General features: G+C 37.7%; 1 pseudogene across 1 annotated transcript; it reads left to right on the top strand.

Moving 5' to 3' along the window:
- Window positions 1-613: 613 nt before the first annotated feature.
- LOC149205804 (MLO-like protein 9) lies at window positions 614-6,568 on the top strand (annotated as a pseudogene). Its single transcript, XR_016252490.1, has 15 exons — window positions 614-1,138; window positions 1,416-1,473; window positions 1,865-2,142; window positions 2,331-2,447; window positions 2,588-2,648; window positions 2,938-3,026; window positions 3,169-3,243; window positions 3,366-3,454; window positions 4,096-4,145; window positions 4,255-4,295; window positions 4,464-4,637; window positions 4,744-4,779; window positions 5,127-5,194; window positions 5,484-5,544; window positions 6,171-6,568. The product of XR_016252490.1 is annotated as an MLO-like protein 9 (transcript).
- The last annotated feature ends 2,307 nt before the right edge of the window (window positions 6,569-8,875 follow it).

Genomic DNA, 8,875 nt, shown 5'->3' on the forward strand with positions numbered 1-8,875 from the left:
ATGTTTCAATGCAACTATCTACACAATGCTCAACTTTCACATTATCCTTCTGGGTTTTCTATGTTTAATTTGGCAGTTGAAATTATAAAGCCTTCCTTACTTTCTAGTTGAAATAATTTGAGATTGCTTGTTCATTAGAATTCTCACAATGACCTCAAAGATGTGTGCAAAAGTTGAGGCTTAGTTTGATTGAACATTATCCTCCTGCAAGCTATTCTACACCCTATGATTGATAGGTAAACCATTTATTGTTTTAATAAATTTCTTCTGAGCCTGATACCAGAAAGTCGGGTGTTTAATGTTGGACACTAAATGTGATAAACTGTATATAGAACTTCTGGAATAGCAGTTGTCAATATTAATCTGTATGATCTATTTGAATTTGAGTATCTTGTAGCTTTGGTTTCAAGGTGTCATTGTTGCGTATAAATGGCAAATACTAAACAATAAGATCTAATGGAGTTCCAAACCTGTCAAATTCCAATTCTGCTAGCTGGCGAGGATAGTGAGATTCAATGGACTGCAGTTTTCCAAACCTAATTTACCTAAATGATAATCAAGCCAGAGAGTGCAGATGAGTGAAAACGAAACAATTATTTGTAACCTCACGGTGCAGATGAGTCGACCTGGCATGGCCTTTTCCCATACTTGCATTGACTTGGATCACAGCGACAACATTATATAGAGGCTAGCTGGGGATCCTGCTCCGATAGTGCCTGTGCTTCAATTCAAGATCTAGAAATTGGGGACAAGATATTGCTGTTTGCCATTATTAAATTCAGTGGGATTTGATTAATTGGTGATTGCCGGGTTGTGAATGATGAGATTCAAGGTTTAAATAGAATAAAATATTGAATAATGTTCAAATTCAATAGAATTTGATTAAGTAACTTTGGCTGGCTCACTCTGTTATAGAGTGTTATGTAAACTATGAAATTCAAGATCAAAATGGAATAAAATACTGAAAATTTCAAAGGGAAACAGTTATCAATCCTGTGAAAAGAAGAATATGGCAGGAGGGGGCAGCAGTAGTGATCGTTCTTTAGCCGAAACTCCTACATGGGCAGTAGCAGTTGTTTGCTTGGGATTTGTAGTCATCTCCTTATTGCTTGAACAGGGTATTCATCATGTTAGCAACGTAAGGTTTTGTTTCAGTCTCAGCAGTAGACTATTTATTTTATTTAATGCATCTTACTTCGGCTCTGCACTCATTTTGTTTTGGCTAGTGAGGATTTCCTAAAATTTGGGCTTTGTATTCAGCAACAAACCACACTGGTAGAGCCTAATTTTAATGTGCTCATATATGATTAGTGATTAGAAGTAAGAGCTGATCATTTTTTTTTTTGGGAACACAAGTTTTGAATACAATATGCATTCTGTACTGATAAAGTCTCCTTCTGTCACTATATTGACAGTGGTTGAAGAGGAAAAAGAAGAACGCCCTGTATGAAGCACTTGAAAAACTGAAAGCAGGTAACAGATGTTTCAAACCACTAACATTCCCCATGTGATTGATGCAGATATGCTTGTTGCAGTCTATCTTGCATGAGATTTCTTGCTAATCATCTTGTATGAGAAAATATATCTGAAAATGGTTTGCTCTAGGGAGTTCTGATGTTTTACCAGAAATCCTGTTTCCTGGGTAGAGCTTCCTGATGAATTATCATGAGGTGGTCACATGGGCTGACAATATGTCTGAAATGATCTGTTTTGATTGTATTGGTAGATTTTTTTGACATTTTGTAGTTGGATTTCAAACTAATATTTCATGCAAACAGATTTATCTCTTTTAGCTTAGAATTTGTGAATGAGATTTCTGGTGCTCTGAGAAAATATTTCTGAAATTTGTCATTTTGGGCTGCAGAATTGATGCTTCTTGGTTTCATCTCACTTCTACTGACAGTTGGAGTGAAGCCCATTTCTATGATTTGTATATCCAAAAAAGTAGGTGATACTATGCTTCCGTGTAAGACAAATGATACTGCCGTCGAAAGCACTGCTGTTGAAAGCATGAAAGTAGATAATGGGGAGGAGCACGGCTGAAAACGTTTATGGGAATCCATGTCCTCTGAACAGAAGATCCCATGGAGGCGTGTCTTAGCTGGTGCTGGTGAGGATAGCAACTATTGTAGCTCCGCACATGTATATACCACACCCTACTCTTAGTCTTACTGCATATGGCATAACTATCCAGGCCCTATGATTCTATGAGTGATTTTTTTCATGCAATTAGGGTTACTTAGACCATTTTGAAATAGGATTTCAATATATATTTCAAATGTTTATCCTAAGTTGGACTTATTTGATAATTTGTCATTCTTTGTTTGAAGGGTAACTATCCTCTTGTCTCCCCGACTGGCATGAACCAGCTCCACATCTTCATCTTTTTGTTGGCAGTTCTCCATGTGTTATATAGTGTCTTAACTGTCGCCCTAGCAAGAGCAAAAGTAAGTGGAAGGGGAGACAAATTGTTTTCTCCATATATATTATTCAGTTTAATTTCTGCAGTAGATCTTATTGTTTTGATATCTGCATGCTTTTAAATCCTCTGTTAACAATGAGATCTGTAAATCCTATTGATGCCTAGATGAAGCGCTAGAAAGCATGGGAACAAGAGACACAAACATTGGAGTATGAGTTTTCACATGGTGAGTTCTTTTGGTTCTTCTAACTGGGTTTGTCTAGAAGAGTATTTATTCCAGCATATGGATACTTTCAGGTTGAAAACTTAAAAGAAATAACCCAAGCCAGTTTGGCAACTGTGCAAATTCTAATTGGGATATACTGTGTTATAGGCTGATTGGGTAAAGTTCTCGATTTCAAAACTAAAATATTTAGAGGGAACAACATGAAACTTGGGCGATTGGATAAGCTTTTGAGGGTGTGAAAAATATCGTATGGGTTTTGAGGGATTTGTTTCCTTTTTGGTCCAAACAGATCCTGCAAGATTCAGATTAACCCATGAAACTTCATTTGTAAAGCGCCATATGAGTTTTTGGAGCCGAACACTGATTCTTAAATGGATGGTAAGTTATTCACAATTCCAAATCTTCAAGGGATATATCTTTGTTTCCTATTTGCATTAATTGAGAAATATCTGTATCCCTATCTGCATTAATTGAGAAATATCCATATCTGATTTAACATTAGCTTTCCTTAGATTTGCAGGTATGCTTCTTTCGTCAATTCTGTCCGTCTGTAACTAAAATTGATTACGTGACCTTGCGCCATGGCTTCATCGTTGTAAGTTTTGATCACTTTAAATCGTCTTTTCCTTCTCATCTTGTTTATTTCAAACCCAACTTCATTCATGTAAGGCATCTGATTTGTTCTAAAGTATTAATTACTTCAAAATGTACGTACAGGCTCACTTGGCTCCAAATAGCAAGTTTGATTTTCAGAAATATATCAAGAGATCTTTGGATGATGACTTCAAAAGCGTAGTTGGAATCAGGTTAGTAACGTTTTTCCGTGTTTCTGGAGCCGAACACTGATTCTTAAATGGATGGTAAGTTATTCACAATTCCAAATCTTCAAGGGATATATCTTTGTTTCCTATTTGCATTAATTGAGAAATATCCGTATCACTATTTGCATTAATTGAGAAATATCCATATCTGATTTAACATTAGCTTTCCTTAGATTTGCAGGTATGCTTCTTTCGTCAATTTTGTCCATCTATAACTAAAATTGATTACGTGACCTTGCGCCATGGCTTCATCGTTGTAAGTTTTGATCACTTTAAATCGTCTTTTCCTTCTCATCTTGTTTATTTCAAACCCAACTTCATTCATGTAAGGCATCTGATTTGTTCTAAAGTATTAATTACTTCAAAATGTACGTACAGGCTCACTTGGCTCCAAATAGCAAGTTTGATTTTCAGAAATATATCAAGAGATCTTTGGATGATGACTTCAAAAGCGTAGTTGGAATCAGGTTAGTAACGTTTTTCCGTGTTCACAACAGCTTTGGTCTCAGACAGAATTATGTATACAATATTTCCCTTGTCTGACCTTGGTTTGTCATCCCCTTATTTTTTTCGAAAACCTATTCTTGAATTTTAACTAACACACACCCTTGATGCATTATCTGCAGTCCTCCTTTGTGGGCTTTTGCTATAATCTTTTTTCTTCTTAATGTGAATGGTAAATCTTCAGTACTCTACCCTGCTTCCAAAGTCAAGTCTTCATTCTAGATGTCCACAATTGTTTAAACTAACTTTCTCCTTCTGATGGGATGTATTCCTCTGAGCAGGGTGGTATACATTTTTCTGGATCTCGTTTATTCCCTTAATGGTAAGGGCATAAACATTTTTCTGGATCTCGTTTATTCCCTTAATTGTAAGTGCATAAAAATATTACTCATAGGAGAGGGTACATTGATCATGTGAACCAATGATCTTGGACGTTTTTCTGATTGAATTCTTCAAAACTTATTTCCATTTGATCTTCCAAAATGTGCAGATAATTTTGTTGATTGGAACAAAGCTACAAGTTATAATAACAGAGATGGCTTTAGAAATTCAAGATAGGCTTTATGTACTGAAAGGAACTCCGGTAGTCCAGCCAACGAATGAACTATTTTGGTTTGGTCGCCCTCAACTTGTCCTTTTCTTGATCCATTTCACTCTCTTCCAGGTATCAAATGATGTGCATGCTAAATTCTCAATGACAAACTATATTTCTGAATTCTCTGAATATTCATGGGAATAGCAATGGATTGATTGTTACTTCTGTTCTGCAGAATGCTTTCCAGCTTGCATTCTTTTTTTGGATATGGGTAAGCAATATGTTCATTCAGTAAAGAATAAATTCTTGTGTGTAGAGTCATTGGGTTTATTATGCTAATGATAGTAACATTTTGCAGTCTTGCATTTGTTGGGATGCAGTTTAGTGGTTGAAACTTGAGACACGGCATCACCATGTTAATGAACCAGAGTCAAATTTAGAAATCAAAGCCTTGAATTATAAGTTGGCTGAATTTGATGAAATTTATATGCACTATTAATTCAATACTTAAAAAAATATAGTCTCAAGCACCCTAAATCAATTTCAGTTTATACAGCATTAGAATTTCATTTCTACTACATCTCTGCATCTTATTTAAATTTGACTTTATGCTTGCAGTACGAATTTGGCCTGAGATCTTGTTTTCATGACAATTTTTTTTTAATCATAATCAGAATCATCATTGGGTAAGTATGTGATCACTTTTTGAGTTTCCCCATAAAGTTTTCGAGGAAAAAGAAAGTATGTTGAGCATTCAAACCCGTAGACTATTATACATATTTTGTTTACAAAATCTTTATCTTGCCTTAAACATGAAGAGAGCACATTCTAAGCAAGCAAGTAATCGTTTTAATTAGGTTATTGCTGCTTTGGATTAGTACTAGCAGACTGCAATGCTGTCTATGGAGAACACTGATAGTAACCATTTTTTGCATCTGATGAGGACTCCATTGGGCTGCTTGTGTCTGTGATTAGGGTTGCTGTGCAGTTTCTATGTAGCTACATCACACTTCCACTTTATGCACTTGTAACACAGGTGAGTCTTTTCATGTTCATCGAAGATACCATCAAATTCGGGTTGTTGAGAGGATCAACTGAAATTCAGACTCCAGAAGAGGCTGAATAATATGAATATAAATTGGGAGAATTTCATTGGTCAAGTCTTCACTACCAGTCGATTTATCTTGTTTACTTTGTACAGAGGATAGATGCAGCCAAGCTGTACAGTGTGTGATGCTTAAATAACTTACTAGTATTTATAAAATAAGAGATAAGTTGTCACTTGAGAATTAGTTGAACTCACAGCAGACAAATTTATTAGGGAAAAATAAGAACTAGGAAGTTTCAATTTTTATTTTTATTTTTGGCAGAACAAATTATTCACTCTGTTGTGGGCTTCAGGCAACCCTAAAAAAAATTGGTTAGAAAAACAGGACCACTCTAGAGCTTTCTTTTGTTTGTTCAATAAATTTATGTTAGTAGTCTCACCCATGTCAAAAGAAAACAAGAGAAAAAGACACAGTGACTGTGTTGAAAGATTGGCAGAATTTTTCTTTAGGCGAATTGATTTTGTGATAGTGAGCTTCAGGACTGTTCAAATAATCCTGCTGTGATTAAACCTTAGGGTAGTGCTCTCAAAACTGATTAGATGTTCCTGTGCAGATGGGTTCTCACATGAAGAAGGATATATTTGAAGAACATACAGCCATTGCCTTACAGAAATGGGATAAAACTGCTAAGAAAAAATGAAACGACATAGAAAGCCAGAGCATTCTTCTTCTGGAATCGCAAGCAGCTCAGTGTTGTCTTCTGGGTTTCAAAGTGGGGAAACAACTCCAATCCATGGATCTTCTCCATTGCACTTGCTTCGCAGATACAAAACAATGGGAGACGTTAATACTTCAGAGATATCTGAGAGCTATTATCACTCAGAATATGAAGCATCGGATCTGGAAATGGACACATCTCCAAGTTATTCTCCCCAACGTGCTGAATCTATTTTGATTATCGAGGCATAGGGGGACACACAGGTTACAAGTCAATATCCCATGTCAACGAATGCAGACACACAGGGTGAATATTTTTCTTTTGCCAAGTTATAAAGTTAGATCCACATGAGACCAAACCTCCTACAAAGCAACCTTGTATCCAAGTTTGAATTCACATATGAAACTTGTAATACCTAAGGCAATGTTTATTTTGATTTAATCAGCTGTGAGAAGTGGCCCCAAGACAAACAGGAAATCAAAAGGGATCTAAACATCCACATATATTACTCTTCGTTGAGCTTAAAAATGGACAAACTGCAATCAACTATTGCAATATTTTCACAAAAGGATCAGATGGAATTCATGGTGTTAGAGAATCTAGGGCAAAGTATTGTTGTGATGATTTTCCGTGACCTGATAACAATTCAGCTCACAACTTACTTTCTCTGCCAACGAGCCATGGTGCCTTGTAATGGTACATTGATGCTTGAAGGCCTCATTCAATCAAATCTGCAGGGAAATATGGAAGGAGGAGTGGCAGCAATCTGATATCTGAGTTCGAGTCCTAAAATTGAAAAAATCTCGATTGTTTTAGGAATTCTCCAACATTTGTACCTCACTCTGCTACAGTGGGATCATATTAGAATATGTGAAAACAAATATCTAAACATTTTAATTCCTTTGAATAGTGAGAGTATCTAGCTTACCAATCTTCTTTGGCCCTGTTATGCCATAAAAAATATAAAATCTATTTTGGTTCATGGACCATCTTCAGCTTTTGATTGTGACCTATGTCATGTTATAGGGTATGTTTCCAAAATGGCATGTCCCTTTGTTGAAATTCCATTCCATATTAGTATTCTTCTGTCTTATCTTTAGCTTTAATCTTGTGACATCTAATTTATTGCTTTTTGACAGTCATGGTTACTCTTCAGTTTTCTTTGAACTCAAGAAAGAACAGAGTAAAGTTTCTTATTCCTTTGAATAGTGATAGTAACTTTCTAGGAACTTTCTCAATAGTCACTGTCAGGGAGGAGGAATATAATTGCTTTTCACGCAAGTTCCTGGGTTGATGTGATAGCCTCCTTGCACAAAATTCCTTTGTGCAGTCCCATCATTGCTTTGAGTGGTCTCAAACATTTCCAAAAACCATTTTATACAATTGGTTTATAAAGGCTCTGCCTTTACAAAAATCTAGCAAACCTTCTTAGGCCTTTCGTCCCTCCACCATAGTCTGATCTGAGGTTCAGGTCTCTTTTAGGGCTTGACCCTTTTCGGACTGCAAGTTGGCCTTTTCAATTTTGTTTTAATCCCATCCACCTGGCTAAGCATTAAACTTCCTTTGTGCAGTGCCATCATTGCTCTGAGTGGTCTCAAACATTTCCAAAAACCATTTTATGCAAAAACTATTTTATGACCCGGATGCGGGTGTTTTCAAAGAGCATTAATGGGCTCACTTAGAAACGCCGGCGCAAGGACCAGCCAGGTGATGAATTGGGCCCGGATCCAGGCTCACTGCAGTCGAAATATGACTAGCATGCAGATGGAAATAAATGGCCCATCAGGCCGAGATATGGATACAGTAAATATCAGAATGGCGCCTCCTGTTCCCATTGTTCGTCCCCCGATTCGTAGCTATTGTCCACTGCAGGCAAAGCTCGCAGGTAGCAGAACAGCTACATGAAAACGTTGTTGGCACCTTAGTTGCATCGATTTTGGAAATGGCCACCATTTCTCCCACTCCATGCTTTGCCCTGTAAATCCTGCTCAGAGGCCCTGTTTCTGTAATCAATCCCCCTCCCCAACTGAATATCCCGTTGATCTGCTCTCAGTCCTCACCAGGATGGTAAGACATCGAATGAGGAGTCGATTTGGAGGTTCTCGGGGAGGCAGAGCGAGACCTCATACTACGCAGAGCTCGGCTCCCCCTTCCCCTCCTCAGGACCAGGAAGATGAGCCTCAACCCAGACCTCAGCTCAGACACTATTCCTACGCGCGCAGTAGGCGGGGGCGTGGGATGGAGTCAAGGGATCCGCTCAGAGATTTTGGGCTCCATTCTGTTATTTCCCAGCAGAGTCCTGGCTCTGCCTCTCACACTACCCATTTCAGGCTCCATACCCGTCTAAATAAACCTACTATCACTGCTAAGGTGACCGTTGTCTTCACTAAAGAAGAAATGCTGGACAGTGATCAAGTGACAAGCTCTAAGGAGCATTCTCAGGGGATGAGAGCCCAGGATATGAGAGGAGTCAGGAGAAAAATTCAAAGGATGATAGCCAGGGAATCAGGCATAGCAGAATGCATGGTGACAATGAGCATGTAGACGACTTTCAACGGGCGGGTGGCTGCTCTGCAGTCGTGGCTTTAACGTGGGGTGTG

This window comes from Pinus tabuliformis, chromosome 1_2 (genome assembly GCF_031772625.1).
Source record: "Pinus tabuliformis cultivar Carrire ecotype Pingquan chromosome 1_2, CPIR1, whole genome shotgun sequence".
Taxonomy (NCBI): Eukaryota; Viridiplantae; Streptophyta; class Pinopsida; order Pinales; family Pinaceae; genus Pinus; species Pinus tabuliformis.